At 38.2% G+C, this 21,873-nt stretch overlaps 1 protein-coding gene and 1 long non-coding RNA gene across 11 annotated transcripts in view; one reads left to right on the forward strand and one right to left on the reverse strand.

The window, feature by feature from the left end:
• Positions 1-387: 387 nt before the first annotated feature.
• On the reverse strand, positions 388-4,229 carry LOC129350622 (uncharacterized). The gene is made up of 3 exons (XR_008604090.1): positions 3,939-4,229; positions 1,803-1,961; positions 388-884 (listed from the first exon to the last, which is right to left on the reverse strand). It is a non-coding gene; the product is annotated as an uncharacterized LOC129350622 (long non-coding RNA).
• Positions 4,230-17,176: 12,947 nt separating this feature from the next.
• The window catches only part of LOC111565078 (myocyte-specific enhancer factor 2D homolog), a 38,048-nt gene continuing 33,351 nt past the window's right edge, over positions 17,177-21,873 (forward strand). For all 10 annotated transcript variants that reach the window (XM_023265049.3, XM_023265052.3, XM_023265053.3 and 7 more), the window contains exon 1: positions 17,177-17,378. The gene's annotated coding sequence lies outside the window, so the exon portion shown is untranslated. The remainder of the gene's footprint in view (positions 17,379-21,873) is intronic.

A 21,873-nucleotide genomic window follows, 5' to 3' on the forward strand; every position in this document is an offset into this window, starting at 1 on the left:
GTTTGTTGCATGAGCTCCAACAAAACCTGTCCAGGTAGAAGGCCACTTTGACAAACAGGAAGTGGAAGATTCCAAGCAGTTTTATAGAAGGGGGACCCGGACTGTACTAAGTGTGGTCGAGTATAGAGGGGTGTTTTGTGGGTTTTTAAGGCTGATAATTATTATTAGTGAGACATTTGGAGTAGATATTCATTTGCAGTAAATGAAAGTATTTAAAATCTTGGAGTTAAACTTAGAAGAACACAAACTCTAACAGAAAACTTTGTTGATACATTTTTGTTTTGTTTACAGATGTTAAGTTAAAGGAGTTTTATTTGTGACGTATAACCAATCAAATCACTCCAGAAGACAGAGTGACCACAGGTAGATAAAGGTTCAGAGCCAAAGTAGCACCATTTTTAAATGTATTTATTACCGTAAATCGGTAAAAAATAAAATACTGATAATCAGTAAATCAGTCAGTCCACAATTACTACAATTCTACAGTTGATGTCTCTTTCCTTTGACTTATTTGTACAATATACGATGTATATGATGGCGTTTTTTCATCCCAAAGGCTCTACTATGATGTTTTCTAAGAGACATAATGTGCTACTCTGGTTGTTCTGGCCCTGCACTCCTCCTCTGTTGTTTTCTGGATTGTACTCAGCTGCATGCCTTCGTCCATCCGGCCTCCGTTGACTCGTCCCGCCTGCCGTCTCTGGAGCTGAAGCTGGATTGGAACAGACCAAAGTACAGTCCAATCACGATGCCAGCTGCCTCTCAAAAGGCTCCTTCATCTGGCAGGTGGCGGCACTTCTTCTGAGGGGAAGCTGAGCTGGCCCAGCAGAACTTTGGAGATGTGTTCCAGTGGTTGGTGGATATGTGGGGAGATAGAGAGGGACCTTTGAATTGTTCACAAAGGAAAACAGGGAACACATTGGTAGTTTTAGTTTTGGGTGCTACTGCGGTGTGTTTTTGGGTTTTAAGAGGTGAACAGGAGGAGTTTTTTTTCGTATTGATTATCTTTTACTTTGTTCCTGGTTGGAGTGCCCATCAATGTCAACATGAAGTTCACTTTTAGTTCTGTTTATTTATTTTTATTTTACGAACACCCATTTGTTTTTAACCCCCTCACATGTTGTGTTGTTGTAAACTTACTCTTTCAAATAAATTCTCGTCTAACCCTCTGGAAACCAGCGTTTGGACTGTTTTTGTGTTGCTCCTCACCTACTGACAGCTGTGGACTAAAGGCTATACTCTGATGTTTTTAGAGCGACATGCTATACTATGTTTGTTAGGCGATACACTATACTATAGGATTTTTTAATTGACATATTACTGACCTTTTTTTGTTGTTGTTTTTTTAGCAACATATCATAAGAATTTGAACAGTTTTAAAACTTACTATACTTTTACTTGTGCAATGAAATATTATTCTATGACATTTTTTAGACGACATATTATACTCTGATGTTTTCTTGAAATACATACTATTTTGACAATATACTGCACTATGACATTTTTTGAACCACATATCATACATGACAATTTTAGGCAACATCCTATCATTTTGTGCTTTTTGAACCACATAATAATCTATGGGGTTTTTTTTGCCGACATGCTATACTATGAACTACAGGCCATACTATGTTATTCTTGAGTAAAGTATACTATACTTTGACATTTTCTGAACTACATCCTATACTATGGCGTTATACACAGAGTGCTTTGGTTACATGTTGATTTATAATCTAGATTTTTTTGTTTTGTTTTTTGACGGGATTACCACAGACCTGACTGTGAACACCGTTGACACCCACCTCAGGGAGACGCTGTCTAACATCTCAAGGCTGCTTGTTTGTGGTCTTTCTGGCACATACTCTTCCAAGATGAGCCGGGAAGTTAAACACTGATGGAATGACACCAGGTCTAAGCTGACAAACTTCCACTTCCTCCTCAACCCATAGTCTCTGGGAAACCTACATGGAGTAAGAAAAGTAGACAGAGAAGTAATTAAGTCTGTACACAACATATTAAAAAGAAAACATGCTAATAAATTAAGTACAAATAACCCAATTTGCCAATATACTGGAGACCAGAGCTATTTAATTTGATAAGTATAACCTTGTTTAGTAACATTTCAATTATTTGAGAGCAGTCCTAAAGAACTGCCTGTAATCCCAATCATAAAATGGGTTTAGAGGAAGAACATAGATGGTAATCTGGATATATATGAGTTAGGCTTTATAACTACTATTGGTAGTATTGGTGGTAGTAATAGCAATGTGACTACTACTAGTAGTAGTGGTAGTACAGTAACTACTGCTGCTGATACTGGCACTGCTACTACAACTTGGAATACTATTACAAATGCTGATACTACTTCTACGACTCTAACAGCTATTTTATACTACTACTGCTTGTACTTTTAGTATTACTACTACTGCTTGTACAACTATACTACAGCTACTATTAATCGTCTGGTATTTGCTTGTCAAGCTGCTAGTTCGCTTAATGTTTTGCTAGTGGCTAACTAGTTAGCTCTCATAGACTGGAAGCTCTCAAAAAGATTTCATAATGAAAAAAGAGCCAAGAACTATTCTTACCTATGAAAAGTCATTCCAAGTTTCCTTGTCTCAATCATAGGACGCAGTGTGTAACTGTATGCAGCACAGTGAGCCGGCATACTTGTTGTTTCCGTTTTCATGCCATCTACATCAACGGAATGCACTGAAACTTTGCCCCCACTAGCTTAGCCTCGCTGTAGCACGCAGCTCAAAGGGGCGTGTCCTATCTACTGATTCATATCTATGAGAACAACGATGGCTGCACATAAGGACGCCTGACGTTGATTAGCTGCGTAAATACCATTATATACAGTCTATGGTAAATACGTATGTGAATCGCATCATTGGCTACAGCAGCCAGTCACTGGTCACTCACTGACTCACTGAAAAATAGCACAGAATGAATTGCTACGTGTTTATTTTATTTTCAATTTAGGTTGGATTTTTTTTTGTGTGTGGCAGCGCAGATTTTCTGTGCGCGGAGACCATGTCAGCAGTGCGCAATTGCGCATGCGCGCAGCTTAGAGAGAACAGTGGTTAATATATAATTGAGGGACTTTTGAAGTCCATAATATATATCTTGCATGCATTTTTTATTAAAAGTAAAAAAAAAACTAATGTTTTTTATGTTCATTATGATCATGTCTTTACAAATCTGATAATTATTTATTATGGAAACAATCACTTATTAATAAAAAAATGACTGGACATCACTAAAATGTCAACTAAATAACCATCCCAATTTAATAAGCCAATTCGGAATCTCGCCGCGCGCAAGGTATGCTGGTCCGAGTTAAAGGTGGGGATACCCCAGATCATAAACATGGCCGAGTGCGACGCAGATATTGATTACTTTGAGCGTTGTAAAGTCGATGCTTTAAAGGAATTTTGTAAGAAACGAGGATACAGTGTTATCGGGAAGCGAAAGAAAGAACTCGTGTCCCTTGCTTGGGCATTGTCATTTCAAAAGGCCCCAATAGTTTTAACAAAACAGCAGGAAAGGGAGGCTGTCAACCTTGATTATAAATCCCTGCTCGAGATCGATGTTGACGGGTGTCACCTGAGAATTCCAGATCCTTTAGAGCTCAGAGAAGGTTGGGAGAATGAGTCGACAGCAGTAAATAAATGGCCACCCTGCATGTTTTTTTTTCTGCAATTTTTGCACTCTGTTTCTTTTTCTTATCTATTCCTGCACTGCCTTTACACTTTTTCTTTGGAGCCGCTGTAACGGTGAACTTTCCCCACTGTGGGATCAATAAAGTTTATCCTTATCCTTATGTACATAGATATCAATAATTATCTGATTAGCAAGGACGAGCAAAACTTGCTAACAAGACTTGCTAACGACTACAAAGAAGGTAATAATATATGATCTTATGTCAAACTTACTAATTTAATCCATTCGGCACGACGTTCTGGATCTTTTCTTTCAGTAGGAAATGTGACGAGTAAATAAGGCGGGTCACATATACAGCGCGAGGTTCCTTTATTGCCCTCGTGAATAGGGCAAAACTCTTCCGTCCATGTCTTTAGCCCACGGGTACCGTTGTGGCAGTCCCGCACTGAACAATGGGGACCTGGCATATTGCCTTAAAAAGACTTTAAGCAGTGTAAACACTTAATAGTCGCTACAAATAGCAGGTCGTTCCACTGCGATAGTATGGCTTCATCGAGCTTTGTTGATAACGTAGTGTGGGATGAACTCTGACCCGGAAGCTATTGGGGGATAAACGCGCATGCGTACTGATAATTCCGATTTGGCTTATTAGCGGAACAATAATAAATGAGTTTATTCAATAATTGTTTTGATTGTGTTCTTTTTATTAAGTTGAGATAATCATGACAGATATTCTTTTTTTTGGCAATATATCAAATTTCATATGTAAAAAAACAAATTGTATCTGTGTCCGAGAAATCACTTTCTACTACATTACCCATTACAAAAACACCTCTTCAGGAAGTGTTTTAATTCCAGATCACATGACCCGCTCATTTTTTTTTTTTTTTTGTCATTTTCAGTCTGTTTTGTGGGCATTTTAGATCTCTTGGGGTAATTTTGTGCATTTTTGGGGCTGTTTTAAGTCTCTCTGTGATCATTTTAGGTATTTTTAGGTTAATTTTGGAAATTGTTTTAGTTGTTTTGTGTGTATCTTATCATTGTGTAACTTTATATTATAATTATGTGTTTCATTGAGTCATTTTGTGTTTTTTTATGTGATCATTTTGTGTCTTTTTGAGCCTTTTTTTTGGTCATTTTGTGTTTCTTTGTCAGTTTGTGTCTGTCTGTGGTCATTTTTGGTCACTATCGTCTGTTTGTTGTCGTTTTGTCTCTCTATGATAATTTTGTGTCTCAGTGAGTCATTTTGTGTTTTTCTGTGGTCATTTGTGTTATTTTGTAACACAAAATAACTAATTGTATCTGTGTCTGAGAAATCACTTTCCACTAAGTTCCCCATTCCAAAAATACCTCTCAAGGAAGTGAGTTAATTCCAGATGACATGACCTGCTCCACATGATGTCATTTCCTCCTGAAGAAAAGACTGGCAAGACTCTAAGGCTTTCTGAGTTATTTACTATCAAGTAGTGTGTGAGTCAAGTGTGGATTTATGGCATGTCAACAGGTTTACTACAATATCTTTAGAAATAACTTTCAATTTCTATTTTACTCAATTGTATATATAATATTTAGAAGAATCTTTCTGTAAAAATGCCATGTGGTGTTTGGTTATAGGCGGTCATGTTGATTTTAGGCCTGAAAACAGCAAAAATGTCAACTATGATACAAAAAGTCCCACAATTTTATATATAGTGTTTTCTACTCATAGAAGAGTCTGAACAATATCAATGTTTTTCTGCATATGGGGTAACCATGAGAAATCTGTCTTCTTTTCCACATTCAAAAGATCAAAACAATCAAATCATAAAACAGAAGGGAGACAAAAGGGATCATAAAATGGACATAAAATGTTCACTAATATATCAGTCAGAGGGGTTAAGTCAATTCTGTAAATACATTTTGCTCCTAATACTTATATACTTTAACCTAATTGGGATATTTCATGCAGGACTCTTACTTGTAATGGAGTATTTCTACATTGCTGTATTGATAATGTTCCCTAAGCAACAGGATCGGAATACTTCTTTCACTGCTGACTTCAGGAAATACCACCCAATTCTAAAACCTGACTTGAAAATTTTGAACCGGCCACCAATGAACATGTGACATTTTCTAAATATTTCAGTTCTTTCTCTCTTTTTTTTGACTGCATTTGTAGACTTGTTCCTTGATGTTGGTGGAAAACTATTTCTTAGCCACTTGCAGTCTGCAGGGATTAATTATAATACTGATAAACACAAAATACCCGTAAGATATCTCCATTTTACAGAAACTGTTCAATAATTTTAGTTCAAATGTCAGAATCAGCTTTTAGACCTGCAGTTTTGTGATTACAAAATATTAACTCCCCCTCAGCTCTCAGCATAAAATGAAAATACTCCAGTAAAGTACCATAACCCTCCTGTTGTCTTCATTTACGAGCACCAAAAAATATTGTTTCCTTGTCTGAAAAAAAATCCAAAAATTCAGCAAAAAAAATCCCCCAAATTTATGAAAATTTGCAAAACCTTCAGGAAGAAAATTTCAATAATTCCTTAAAAGTTTCCCTTAAAAGTTTTATTTAAAAAAAAAAAAAAAAAAAGTCCCCCAAATTTGTCAAGAAAATTCTTGTAAATATTTTCAAAAAATGAGTAAACTTCCAAAAAATCCGAAAAATATCTAGTGATTACATATATATCAGTAAAACTTCTAATATTTTCTTTAAGAACATTCACAGAAAAAAATCAACCAAAATCCAGCAAAATTTGCTGGATTTTGGTTGATTTTTTTGTGAATGTTCTTAAGAAACATTTTTAACATTTCTTTTTTCCAGCAAGAATTGTTCAGAGATTTCCCAAAAATGTTGAAAATGTGGACATCAGAAGTTTCACTGTGAAAATATATATATTTTTCCACATTTTCAAACTTTAAACCAGGTTAATTTTGACCCGCAGGACGACACGAGGGTTAAAACTGTCCTTAAGTGTAGTAGTTGAGTAAATGTACTTGTTACATTCCACCACCGCTTGCAGACGCTGTAAACACCAGTAACAGGCAACAGCAGCTGTTTTCTTTGGCATCAACCCATCATTACCAACAATTCAGATCCTGATTGCCAAAAGCCTGCCTTTATATCGAGGCTGAGCAGCAGCAGCAGCAGCAGCAGCAGCAGCAGCAGCAGCAGCAGCAGCAGCAGCAGCAGCAGCAGCAGCAGCAGCAGCAGCAGCAGCAGCAGCAGCAGCAGCAGCAGCAGCAGCAGCAGCAGCAGCAGCAGCAGCAGCAGCAGCAGCAGCAGCAGCAGCAGCAGCAGCAGCAGCAGCAGCAGCAGCAGCAGCAGCAGCAGCAGCAGCAGCAGCAGCAGCAGCAGCAGCAGCAGCAGCAGCGTTCATGAGAGGCTGCTTGTAAACGTTAGCAGCAAAATGCTCCCTGCAGACTATAATCAAAATCACAGCTCAGTCCCTTCAGCAGCGTCCCCCTCAGTGTTTTCATTAACACAACATCATGTGGTGTGTTTGTAGCTCAGTTTAAATGAGGTGGATGTAGAAGAGAAGCACACGCTTTAATACGAGACTGAAACAACAAGGATCTCTGACATTTTGTTTTGTCGCTTCATTAAAGGAGAATTATATATTGACCCTTTTGATGATAGTACAAAGAGCAAATACTGAACATATGCAGTAATCAGGCTTTTCAATGACACACTTTATTAAATATTGAACAGAAAATTCATGAAAATAGGGTATAAATTGTTCTCTTTGTATTTCTTCTAGTATTGATTTTGCTTTTGTCCAGCTTCTGTTCAGCAGCAGCTCAGATTCAGTGTTGAGTCGTCGAGGTCGTGACCTCACTTCAACACATATTGCTCCTTTTTCTGTGTTCACACAGTTGTGCTGCCTTCAGGTTGAAGGTCACGTTCAGTCTGTCAGAAACAGCTGGAAGCGATTCAGCGTCTCACCGGCGGACACTCGAGTTGATGCTTCCTCTAGCAGCATTTCACACATTTACAAAGAAACACGGCAGCTTATCTGAGTATTTCTATCATACACTCACACGACTTATTGGCCCCTTATAGGTCTTCATTATAGGTTTCAACGGCATCCTTATTTGCTCTACATGGCACTCAGAGACCCAGCAATGTGGTTCTGAGAAATTAACCTGCAAGGTTTGAAAATAGATTTAGTGTTTGTGTCATTTTTAAAGCAATAAGTCAAAAATATAACTTGCTCCAGAGTCTTAAATGTGTTATTTTCTGTAGTTTTTTTTAATGATGAACGTTTTTGTATTTATTGACTGCTGATGTGTTAGCTTGGGCTTCAGGGTGTCAACCTTAAACAAAATCAAATTGAGTGTTTGAGTCATTTTTAAGCAATAATTAAAAGAAAGTTGTCCAGAATATCAAATGTGCTTTTTGTTCTATAGTTTTCGATAATAACCATTGTGTATTTGTTGACAGATGATATGTTAGCTTGTTCTTCAGTGGATAAAGTTGGGCTCTTTCACTATTTTCAAACATTTTATACACTAAACAGTCAACCAGTTACTGAATAGAATAACTGTCAGGAGTTTTAATAATGAAGATTTTAAGAAGGTTAACTTTAATAACCTTTAAATGAGTTTTTCTTTATGCTGATTACAACAAATGAGCTCGATATAAACTCAAAGAGCAGAGGTCCTATTCAACAGCAGGGCCACAAGGTGGAGGTGCAGGACCTGCTTCTGTCATTTTTGTAATTTTCTGATAAATTAATCCAAATATTGTGTGTAGATTTGAAACCAAATAGAGCCTCTGTTATTGCCCATTTTGCCCAGTTGCTAATCGAGTCTTGTACACTCTCCATCCCCCCCAGGAATATTTGTTTTCAATGTGTTTCTTATTCACCAGACAGCGATATGAAAGCTGCTTATCACAGAGGCTACTTTGAGAGCTAATGTTGTTTATCACACTCTGGGTTTACTGTTGGGATGCTCGGCCTAAGGCATTCCTCAAAGCGCTGCTCAACCATGACTGTGTTCTAAAACATTTTCATCGTGCACGCAGTCCTTTGAGTTTTATTTATGTGGCTGGATATCACACATTTCAGATTTTTGCTTCAAGGGTTTTCCACTCTGTACGCTCCGTTCTTGGACACTGATAAGGAAAAGAATTGCCCTTAACCAAATCTCAGCTGAAAATCATGAGATTTCATCAATATCACTTCATTCTACATGTCTCATTTGAAATGCTCTGTGTGCTCCAACCAGATTCTGGAAAAAACAAATAAATTTTGTGCTCTTCAGCGCAGCAGTGAAGCCGTTAGTGACTCACTGTGACCAACAGTCACACAACAAAAATTCAGGGAGTTTTTTTTTTTTTCTGAACTGGGCTGAACTTACAGGCCAAGTAGATTAGGAGACAAGTATGGAAACACATGTTAATGTAAGTAGGAAAATATCTATAGCATGTAAAGTATCCATTTCTTTCCATTAGTGGTAGCACCTGTTGGCAAAATGTAGTCCATGCTGATTTTTTTTTCAGTCTTTGTAAAAAATGAGTAAATCCAACTTTTATTGTTTTCTTTTTATGATTTATTCCATTATAAACTGTGTAATACTAAACAGAAGACATTTCTGAGTTCTCTCTATGTCTAGCCATAGTTGTGCTGTTTCCATAGAGGTGCAGAACTTTATATTGCAGTGAAAAATGAACCCACAGTGAATAAAAATGTAGCGGGAACAAAAGACTGTTCAGAAACTGCTGGAGGTTTAACATTCTGAAATAATCATAGTGTAAAAATAACTTCATTAACTAATGTTAACAGTCCATTGAATGGAGCGTTACTGATTAATTAGAATGATTTGTTGCTGGTTGTCATGTCAGCAGCCTTGTTTTATTTTTGGCTTCATGTTATTTCATCCATTCAAAGACTCGTTTGCTGACAGCTGAATCCAAACAGAGCTGCTTTATCAGTGAAATCGCTTCCAGCCGAATTATGAGATTTGTCTCTTTGCGCACACACTTTTATGGGTGCATTTATCAGCGAGAATGCATTCATGAAAACACAAACTCCCTGCAGTAATACAAAGAGGGCAAACAGAGGGAGAAAATAATACTCAGAGTTACCCGATGGTGTCATTTCTTGGGGCCTCGTTGCTCATAGCAGGCGATAATACAGAATAGAAGTGGAAAGAACATACAGGGAGTAAAAGGAAATTTGAAATACGCACTGCATTGTGTCAAGCAGGATGCTTGTCTTTGAACATTTCCAGGTAAAACTGGTTTGTAAGCTTTCATCACAAAGCTTCTGTTACCTGACGTGAGGGATAATTTTGGTCAAATTACTTTTTATTGTCTCTCAAACCAGTTTCTCCGGATGTAACCATAAATGGTGACACGGTTTAAAGTATTCCGTGACACTAATGACGGCAATAGTAATAATATTTAATCCTGGGCACATTTCAAAATCCATGATGCCAAGTGCTTCACCAGGAAGCAAAATGAAACAGACAAGCCATAAAATCACAAGATTTTACGAGACATAAAAACACAAATCTTCAACAGTTCATTGAAAGTTAAAACTTACATATAATCAGGAGAGACTGCGTGATAAATGTATGTTTTCAGAAGAGATTTAAAAGAGATTACTGACTCATCCGACCTGATTTCTTCAGGCAAATTGTTCCAGAGCCTTGATTGCAAAATCTATGTCTGGACAGAAACAAGACTCCTGCTGAAGGATCTCAAAATGATGCATATTTACACTAAAAGGTCAGAGATATAGCCAAGAAGGGCCCAAAATGAATGAATAAGTTAATCTTCAAATCTATTTTTAAACATACTAGTGTCAGTGTAAAGAGGCTAAAACAGGAGTGAGGAAGTCAGTCAGTAGATGTTTGGTTTATGCAGGTAAAAAGCTGTTACAGTAATCCAAGCGTCATAGAATAGAAGCGTGTGAAATTGTCTGTGTCTTTAAAAGGTGAAAAAGAGATGGTAAAAGCATGATTGCACAAGCTCTGTGGTGCCCAAAACTTGGATTTCTGTGAAACCAGACACCAAGATTCTTTACAACAAGCCTAGAAATGATCTAAAACCAGCTGTCATGTTTTTGTCCTGTGGTGTGACCAAAAAGCAAGAATCTCTGGGAACCTGGCAGATCAGGCTCAGACGATCTAACAGGAAGGTACATCTGTGTGTCATCAGCATAAAAATGAAACAGGTTATTACAGGCACCTAAATAATTACAGTTTTGGACAAATGAAAATGTGATGAATGAACTGATGATGGCAGTTTACAGTGATGTGAGGAAATCACTGATCATATGAGGGGAACATGAACATCTGCAAAACCATATATAATTGCAGGACTTTTTGTATCGTAGTTGACATTTTTGCTGTTTTCAGGCCTAAAATCAACATGGCCACCTATAACCAAACACCACATGGCATTTTCACAGAAAGATTCCTCTAAAATATTATATATAATATTGAGTAAAATTGAAATTGAAAGCTATTTATAAAGACATTGTAGTAAACCTGTTGACATGCCATAAATCCACACTTGACTCACACACTACTTTATATTAAATAACTCAGAAAGCCTTGGAGTCTGGCCAGTCTTTTCTTCAGGAGGAAATGACATCATGTGGAGCAGGTCATGTGATCTGGAATTAACTCACTTCCTTGAGAGGTGTTTTTGTAACGGGTAACTTAGTTGAAAGTGATTTCTCAGACACAGATACAATTAGTTATTTTCCATCTAAAATTTGATATATTGCCATAAAAGAAATATCTGTCATGATTATCTCAACTTAATAAAAAGAACAGAATCATAACGAACATAAAAACATTAGATTTTTTTTTTACTTTTAATAAAAATGTATGCAAGATATATCCCATGGACTTCAAAAGTCCCTCAGTTATATATTGACCCAAAAACTGTAATATGAGTCCATGCAGTAGTTTGTTTGTTAAATTCCCAGACAGCAGCACAACAGGGCAATTATCAGGCAGCTGTTTTAATAGCTATCGACAATCTACTCATGCAATAATGAAAACAGAATGAACTCACACTCTTCAAAACAATTGGCATGTGGTAAGTTGTAAGTGGACATGCTGACATCCATTAGTCCTGCTAATTTTGGTGGTAAAGTGGTATTTTAACACATGCAACATGGATACGCACACTTTATTTTACACTCCTGTCACAATGAGCAGCGTCCCTTGGTCAAAACTTTGATTAGTGTTTGGCCAAATATCTGCAAAACTAACATCATTCTCATCAGCTTTAACTGAACTTTGTGCTGACTGGTAAATGTTTGTTTGCTAACATGCTAAACCAGGGTGGTTTAAAAAAATCATACCTTCTAACTGAATTGAACGTTATGAAAATAAATAAATATAATATTGAGACATAAGTAGCAATTTTATTTGAACTTGTAATTTTTGCGTTTTTCTTTTCCATCGAGAAAAAAAACCCCAAAATGATGGTATTTTTGTTGTGTTCTGAGCCAAATGAGCATGTTCCCTTACATATAGAGAATTAGATTTATAAGCTAGGGATTTCTTCAGCCCGATCTGCTAAACATCATCCTCGTGAGTGTGTTTATATGTTAACATTATCATTTAGGCTAGCTGTGTCAAGCTCTGATTTTGTTCAGTTTGCTTAGTTGGGACCCAAAGCTAAGTTTGGTAAAAGATCTTGGTTGAATTTTGAGAATTTCATGTTTTGAAAAGGCTTGGGAACTTTTGAACTTTTGAGTTTTCACAATGAAAACACACGAGGAAACAATTTCAAGACTTCACTATCCAGAATTATATCTCCTACAGCCATGAAATTTGGCGAGGAACCGGACAAAATTGTGTCCAGCGGATCCAAATAATCAAATGGCTCCAACTGAGGAAACATTTTTAGTTAGTAGCCCTTGAAAGTGGGAAAAAAGTGTAACGTTGTCAAACAAGGGTGGCATTGGGGCCACAGGAAGTTCCTACAAATGTGTAAATATATCTGTGTATATGGATGGATCCACATTTGCTACTAAAAATACAGAGAATTAATTGACTGTGTATTCTGAGCTAATTTTTTTTTAATATCAGGACGGATAAAGACTTTCTGATTACAAAGTGCCTCTTTGTTGTGCAATCAATGGTAGACAACGATCCAGGAGGAAAATTTACTCCAGAGTTATGGTTTAATACAAATATGCACATGTAAATTTCTTCAGACATTTAAACACTTCATACATTTAAAAACAATTAAAAAGAAAATTAGGTTTACATCTCTCTGTGTATCCATTTTCTTCTGGTAGGATTTTAGAGGAAAGCAAAACAGAACACCATATTTAATGACAAAATCATGGTTTCCCTCTTCATGTTTGGAAAAAAGTAATACTTATGTTGGAAAAATTGGACTTCAAGTTGTGTTTCTTTAGAATTAAGTTCCAAACTGTTCATTTGAAAGAAATAAAAGGATTTAAATGCTTTTAACCTAAGCCAGTGGCATTTATATAATTGATTAACTTAATTTGGATAAACTTAATTGTGTCTTAAGCTGATCCAACAATTCTCTTTTTTTTCAGCGTAAGTAAGAAAGCCAAGAGCATATTGTTGCAAAAGTTGCATCTAAAAAATGGTGAGTGCTTCAGAATACCCTTGTGAGTAGTACGAGTGCCAAGTAGCCCTAGTTTCTATGAGAAAATGAAATCATAAAGGAGTGTCATGATGGCAGTGGAGTGCATGTAGGAGGCAGTGTGGAGTGTGTGTGGGCAGCAGAGTGGGGTAAACCTGCATGGAGAGCACTCGGGCTTGTTTTTGTCATTACCAAGCTGAGAGTGAAGCACATTTCCAGGCATGCAGATGGGTTAAGATGACCCGTCAGGTTTAGTCACTCATAACAATGTAGATGCATTTGTGAAGCAATAGACTGATTTGTTATGTTGCCCTTTGTTCGGGTTGTACATGTGAAGATCGAGGCTAATTACTGTGTGCAGTCGTGGATACCGTAACCTCTATGCGTGCTTGAGTATTTGCTGTAAATAGTGGATTGGATTTAGGCTTAAAAAGAGTCTGAGAGAAGGAGGATCAAACGGCTAACCTGGCAATTAACCTGCTCTATGTGTGCATCTAGAGCCAGCACCAAGCTTCCCTCAGTTGGTGGAGGACATTTAACAGATGTCCACTCATTTCTTTGTAGCAGCCCAAGGCCAATTCTTTCTACATCTGAATGTTTCCTTCCTGTGGTGCCTGATCTCCGTCCTGCATTTCATTTCTTACCCTACGTCTGCCTCTGGACACTATTATGCTGCAGACTTTGAGTTTCTACTCACTGCTGGACTTCATCCAAACGACTTCTATAAACTTTTCAAAACTTACATCACAGGATTCCTGCAATCCATATCTGCATTTCTCAGTGTACCTTAACAGGGTTTTCTTCCCTCCATCCACCAGAACAGACTTCTTGGTTTCCTCCACTGCATAAATCTTCTGCTTCGCCGTCCTCCCCGTCCACACTGACAGTCCACGCCTGTGCTGGTTCTTGCGAGATCTGACTGTGACTCATCTGCCTGCCTATTTGTAGTTTATGGGTTTGAATCCAACAAATCAAGCCAGCCTTTGATACTGTGTTTCTAATCCAAGATGTCCCTTAAGAGGCATTTTTCCAAGATGTCATGTGCTTTATCTCTGTGAGCCTCTCTATTCCCAGTGGTCCCCAGCACTGGGTCTGATACAGCATATGTTCTTAAACTAGGACACCAGTCTGCCTAGAAATGCAGAGGAAAGATGTGGGCAGCACGTTACTAGAAATGAAAAGTTTCTTAAAAGGCAGCTTTTTTTTTTTTTTTAACTCTCTAGAGATCAGCGTGTGCATCAATGCGATCTCAGTTACAGGATGAACTGCGCCCACTGGTTTCACACTGGCAGCATATATGATTGCCAACTGCCATGACTGGGTTAACATATTTGTAGGCCCCAGGGCAAACATTTGCAAATGGGCCACTGACCTCCTCCCACCTACCTCTGTTCATTGTTTATATACCTGTCAGCTCTGAATCTCTAATCAGGGAAACATGTTGGGAAATGCACTCATTTACTTTTTAATTTTAGATTCTGTCTCGATAGTTTCGGTATCTGGAAGAATCCGACCAGCAAGATGCTGATTATTGAGCTTTTATCGATTGATGTGAGCATATTTCTTAACCTTTGGTCCGGGTCAGATTAGCTTTTTGATTGTTTCCAGTCTTTATGCTAAGCTAACCACCAGCCGGTTCTAGCTGCATGTTTATCACACCAACATGAGCGATATCAGTCCATCTAAGTTAAACGTGGAGTTGCTACATTAACCGTCCTGTTGTCTTCATTTACAGGCACCAAAAAATATTGTTTCCTTGTCTGAAAAAAATCCAAAAATCCCCCAAATTTCTGAAAATTTCCAAAACCTTCAGGAAGAAAATTCCAATAATTCCTTAAAAGTTCCCCCTTAAAAGTTTTATTTAAAAAAAAAAAAAAATTTAAAAAATCCCCCAAATTTGGCAAGAAAATTCTTGTAAATATTTTTTTAAAAATGAGTACAAATCTTCCAAAAAAATCCTAAAAATATCTAAAGTGATTACATATATATCAGTAAAACTTCTAATATTTTCTTAAAGAACATTCACAAAAAAATCAACCACAAACCAACGAATTTTGCTGCATTTTGGTTGATTTTTTTGTGAATGTTCTTAAGAAACATTTTTAGCATTTTTTTTTCCACCAAAAAATGTTCAGAGATTTCCCAAAAATGTTGAAAATGTGGACATCAAAAGTTTCACTGTGAAAATATTTTTTTCACACATTTTCAAACTTTAAAATGGGTCAATTTTGACCTGCAGGACAACATGAGGGTTAAATACAGAGCAGGCAGCAGAATGAGACCACCATCCACCTAGAGACCCAGAAACTAATCGGTATTCTTGTAGAGGGATAACGCTACCTGTTCTCAGGACAGTAACACTTCTCTTACTTCTAAAGAAATGTATCACAATGTGTCAGTATTTCTCAAATGCAGTCATCTTTTAAAGCGCTCAGGGAGACAACTTGACAAGAATAGCAGGTTTCTCTTCACCTGGCATGCCATGTTGTGAAAAACTGCTTTAAAGAGCCTGTCAAGATTTTTCATTGAAAAGAATAGGATGGATATGACTGCCAGGAAGCTAACAAGCTGCAGATGCTTGCTGCCTGCAGAGCCCATCTCACTGAAACTGGGCATGACAATAAGCTGTTTTTCAGCTGACAAAGACGACACAGAGGGTTTTTGGTTTTATGTCACAAACTGCTTGCTCATTGTTATCAAAACAACCCATGTAAAGGAAGCTTTGTCTTCACATGAAAGTAGAATAACTACAATAACAGGACATCACAGATTAAATCAATTGCTGTAATACAGAGGAAGGAGCCTGGACATCTTTATGTTTTAAATTTTAATTAGTCAGCTCTATTGAACTAGTATAACAACACATACAAGGAATATGATGTAGATTCTTATTTGCCTCCGACAGACCAAAAATTATAGGAAGATTTAATGTAAATGCTGGCAGATAAAGAGGCAGAAGCTCAGTTTAACATATGCAGCGTCACAGATAAGACCTGGGCAACAAACTGTCTGCTGGTCATATTATTACTATGGATTGCACATACAGGGTTACAGAACAAGTTATGCAAGAGTCCACTTTGGTGTAAAGAATGCTGTAATAACTGTTTAAGGCTGGATTATGAACAAGGCAAAGCAGGCAACTGAAGTTCATTAGCCCCAAGATGATTGCACTGCTTAGTAATTACCATGTGGTAATTTGATGAATTGAAATATATATATATATATATATATATATATATATATATATATATATATATATATATATATATATATATATATATATATATATATATATTAGTGAAAGTAGACATACCATATATGGCAATACAAATCATGCTAGATTGTAAATGTATCTTGCACTATAAAACAGTTATGAGGTTGAATTTCAAATTATTTTACTATTTTTTTTACACGTTTCATGACTGACTTAAGGGTTTCTCTTTACATCCAAATTTTCAGAAGGCGACTGGCTGGAGAAAAAAAAAAGAATCCGTGGGCATTTCACCAGACTATGGCGGCACAGCGTCTGAAGCCGTGATAAAAAGGTCTACAAGAACATTTAGATGCTTAACCTCTCGCCACAGTCAACATTTCCCTCTTTGACAACCTTCACACGCCTGAACAGTTAGGTTATTTGGGATGTGGCGGTTACAGAGGAGAAAAACAAATGGCCTAGCGGGCTCTCGTATGGAAAGCAGGCAGGGCACAGCGGGGCTACAGTGACATTTTCCCCACATGCAAAATCATGCAAAAGGTAAATACTGAGGCGGAGGGATACAAACACTATTGCAGAACATGGCCGTCACCTCCGTCATGTCCTCTCTCGCGAGCCCGCCCACTCAGGCGACACCGCTTTGTGACTGGATGAGAAGTTCGCAAGTCGACTTCTGATTGGATCCCCGCGGGTCACTCACGGGATAATGTCAATGACGTCGATCGTACACTGGGTACGCTGTGTCGTCTGGGTGGACAGTATAGTTACATCAACATTAAATGGAATAAAATGCCGCGGATTCATGTAAATAGGGACGTCGCTTCAGCGCAATTAATTAACGGTTCCTAATTAACGCGGCTCGCCTCCGGAGCGGGTGGTGACAGGCCTATTTTCGGCGTTTAACGGCAATATTTCAGGGTAAGTGGAGTGATACATTTCCTTCCTGCGTCTTTTTTCCTCTCACGGGCGCAGACCTGCTCGCTTTATCATTTAAATATCGCAGACTAACCCAGCAACGCCGTGTTGGTTTGTGTTTCACGGACACGCAGCCGTTATTTGAGTACAAAATGTCCATAATATGTTTGAAAGTAGTGCGTACTCCAGCTCGACCAGTTACATGATGAGAGTGAGGAAGGTAATGGCTGTCGGTCGGGACTCGTAACTAGAAAATTGTGAAATGGCCTGTGTAGAGGAACGTTAGCTCGCCCTTTGCTTCGTAAATCAGCCTCGGTTATGGTGTCCTAACGGTATATTTGGTTCGGTAACACCAGTACACACGACCTGACAGCGGTCTCAGCCTCCAACATGTCAGATTAGATCCAGCAGGGTACCTGTCTGCCGTCAGCAGGCCTGTTCAGTCTCCAGACTCCATCTGTCATCATGGTTGGAAGATAGAGCTCCCGGTTTGTTATTAAAAATGTCATTTTGACCTCATGTGTACCCCACATACCAGATCTAACGTGGTCATTAGTTTAATGACATTAAGGAGAAAACACAGCAACTGCATGTAAGAGACTTATTGTTCAAAGCTGTTCTGCATTTTTCCCCCCAGCTCTTGAAGGTTCACTATTAACAAGAGCCTGAGGAAAAATGATCACATTTTCCTGCACTGCCTCTGCTTTTATTGTGTGAAGAGATCTTACTTTTAACCAAAAGGCACACACATGTTTAAATGTGCAAAGCTGTGATGCTGACATTTGCTGACTGTATTGTTAAATTACACCTTAAGAGTGAACCCCAGTCAAATTAGGGCACCGATCATGGTTTAGCAGGGGGGCTGTATGTGTTCAGTGGCAGCCGTGATTTTTCTCTGCCCTCCCGGGGTAGTACCAAAGCTGCTGGGCTAGAAGTAGGCCAGTTTGACAGGGTGATCCACCACTGTGAGGCGACCCTGCAGATGGATTCATATCAACATCTGTAGGTAGTGCAGCCCCAGAGATCAGCGGCATAGATTGGCTGCTAATTTCACAAAATAACCTCCCCTACCACCTGCCTGTTTATTGTAATGTTTAATATGTGCTTTGGATCGAGCACCAAAATCGCTGTTTTTAAAGGTTTCAGAATGTCACCGTATTGTTTGGATTGCAAAAGCTCCCAAGTCCTGTGTCTGTACTGGCCTCACAGCAGGATCAACACGCTGGCTGGCCAAAAAACCTTCCTGTCATCAAGGAAGGTATTTTATTAAAATGCTTAAAATAACATATATATCGAATCTTGCCGTCTCTGTGGTAGGATTTGAGCTGACAAAGCTGTGAGAGGTTGCCAGGACGAACAGAATTAAACAGTTTCATTTGGAATGTGAGAATTTAAACTTTCATCTGTTGTGTCAGTTAAAGCCAAGCAAGATGAACCAAACAATGAAAAAAGTAATGATATTTGATGTTTGGACTCATATTTGTATTATAGCATCAGGCAGATCTGGCGTATAATAAAAGATGTCGGCTCGTTCATAGCCAATGTCAATTTAAACTGGGATTGTGTACTATATAGGAACGTATAGATTCAGAGCACACAGGAAATACAGTGGGAGCATTTTTCATTCCAATTTCCATTCTTCTATGTCAGTTGAAATATTCCAAGCCTGTGCTTTGAGATAATACGTTTTATTAGCAGCCTTCAGCAATATATTTAACATCTCTATTTAAAATGACATTTTTACTGCATGTAAAATTGTTTGAAATGTTAACAGTCTTGCTGATTGGTTGGATATTTTAGTGGAAGTGGCAGTTTTATTTAAAGTGTGTAATGCTGAAACGATTAGTTGATTTCAGTGAAGATTGACAAAGCATTTTGTCAGACATTTTCCAAGCAAATATGACAAATCCCTTAATTAGGCTCCCCAGATAGGATGAGTTGCTTCCTTACTTGGTAGTATATGATAGGAAAGGGAATATCTTTTTGGATTTTGAGTTGAAAATACTCAATGTATGTAATGATACAGATTTATTAGCATGCAATGCTAATAGGAAACATGAGTATATTCTCCTGTATGTCATCACCACTGTGTGTGGCTTCATATTGTCAGGTGTCAGGCTAATTTAAAGTCACAGGACTCTGCGATTGCAAATCAACACCGTCCACCTCTTGGCAAGTTGAGATTGAGCTATTAAGACCGTTATGAGTTCTAAACTCTTGTCTGAGAGCAGTGGAAGGACAAAATCCACTGCAAGTCATGTTTGAGGCCTTGACCATTTATCTTGGGGCTTTGGCACATTTCATTGGCTAGTGCATAATCCGCTAAAGGTCACTGCCACTAATTGCACTACTCCAAAACAGACAGATGCCTACCCTGAGCTTGATTGTGCTCCCCTGCATCAGAAAAATATTCGAGCGTTGTGTAACCATCTCTTGGAGGATTGGAATAACATATGCATGGCTCACTTTTTTACCACAGCAACCTTCCTTCTTAAGATAATGAGGCAAACCTGGTCCAGCCAAGAGTCATTCATTCATCACCATTGTGCTCTTTTATCTAGTGTCCCCCAATGCATTGTTTAGATTGCCCGTTCTGCCTCTTTGGCGTCCCGTATGTCACTGTGTGAGTTTGGTTTGGCTGCGTGCAGGACTCAGTTTTAGCCAAGCAGCGACCTCGTTATCTTGGCATCCAATCAGTCCTGCGGCCAGCTCCTTAATTGAGCCATCAGCGCCTTAAGGGGGAAGAGGAGGGATGAACGTGTCAATTACAGTAATGAGGGGGCAGCCATGCAGAGGGCAGTCAGGGAGAGCGAGGCCAGACAGAAGCCTTGCGGTGTAGCCCAATTCTGGTCAATTCACAACTAATCAAACATAATATTGTAGCCTGACAGTGGCAAAGTTAGTCGAGTCAGTAGGGAAGAGCATTTTTAAAATAATTTTTCCCTCTGGCAGTGGGATATCTCTACATGTCATGTTGCGGTAATTGTTTAGAGTTGGTGCCTCAGAGTTGCAGCCATTGAATGATTCGATGAAGCTCAGCAGTGCTGTGAATGCAGATTTAATGTATGAAAAGCTCCAGCTAAGCAAAGCTCACACCACAGAATACATTTATAACTGTATCTGTGGAGTACTGTGTTAATGTAGAGGGTTATTTGATTAATTGCTAGGTTGTGAATGTATTCTTTAATATAATGTTGCTTAATATTACATACCAGTTCAATTCAGTATGCTTTATTGGTATAAATATAATGTTAACAATATTGCCAAACCAAACAAAATAATAGGATATGTTAATTGGAATAAAGAAATGTAATGAAATGATAAAAAAAGAACAACAGTATGGCAAAAGTTACCACTGCATCATTAAACTGGTTTTCAAACTGTAATGTTTTCTGATCATTGCTTCCATTTTAGATCGTTTCCTGGCTATGTGAGCAAAGTACTGCTGCGTAAATGCCCGATAGTGTTTTAAATCTAAACTTACTTGACATGATGATAATGATGACGTTATCCAATAAACTGGCCAGGTAGCTCCTCTAAAGCAGAGGTTCCCAACTGGATGTTCTAGTATGTAGAGGCTACATGTAGCATCAGTAGTAGCAGCTGGTACCTGAAAAGATTTTGCAGTAGTTAGTTTGAGCTCATTGCAGCCATGGTGTTGTGCTGAAACAGTTGACTAAAGCGCCCATATTAAGCACATTTACAGGTTTGTGGCTTAATTTTTGGGGTCAACTAGAATATGTTAACCTGCTTTAATGTTCAGAAAGTAGTATTCAGATTGTACAATGATGGACTGAGAGGAAGCTGCTCATTCTTTGTTTAATGGCCAAACTAGGCTAACGCTAATGTGTTACATGGTGACGTAAATAAGTAACGGAAGAAAAGCCTGAACTTCAAATACGGTGTTTCAGGCAGGTGAGGAGCAACGAGAATAACTCACTTTGGTGAGGACTTTGGGCTTTGTGAGTTTGCAGACCTTTTACATGCACATAAAAGTGAAGGGAAAAGCAGAACATAGGCTCTTTAATCTATCAGCTATGTTGCTGATTGAGTTATTTTTCAATCAAAAGTGCCAAATATTCATCCAGTTTCGCAAATGTAAAGATTTATGGATTATCTCAGGGTTTTTAAAACTCAACAGAGCTTTTGAAGGTGTCACGTTTAGCTCTGAGGAATTCTGATGTGCATTCCTCACTCTTGTTACACAATATATACAATTAAATGTGTGGCCAATAAAATATCCCAAAAAATAGTGGAAAAATTCCAACGTTTAGTCTCAAAAGCCCTAAACACAACGTTGTTTAACTTACTAATGAAGTCTCACAGTGGATCTTCAAAGTGATTGATAATCAGCTAATTAATTTTCTTTTCATCAGTTAGTCAACTTTATCTTCACTCGCAGCCCTTGTAACAATAACACTCTATCTATGAGAGGCTGACTTGACAGGAACTGCCACCCTTCCCAGGCAACATTGCAACATCTTAACTCTAAATGTTG

This window comes from Amphiprion ocellaris, chromosome 15 (genome assembly GCF_022539595.1).
Source record: "Amphiprion ocellaris isolate individual 3 ecotype Okinawa chromosome 15, ASM2253959v1, whole genome shotgun sequence".
Lineage (NCBI taxonomy): Eukaryota > Metazoa > Chordata > Actinopteri > Pomacentridae > Amphiprion > Amphiprion ocellaris.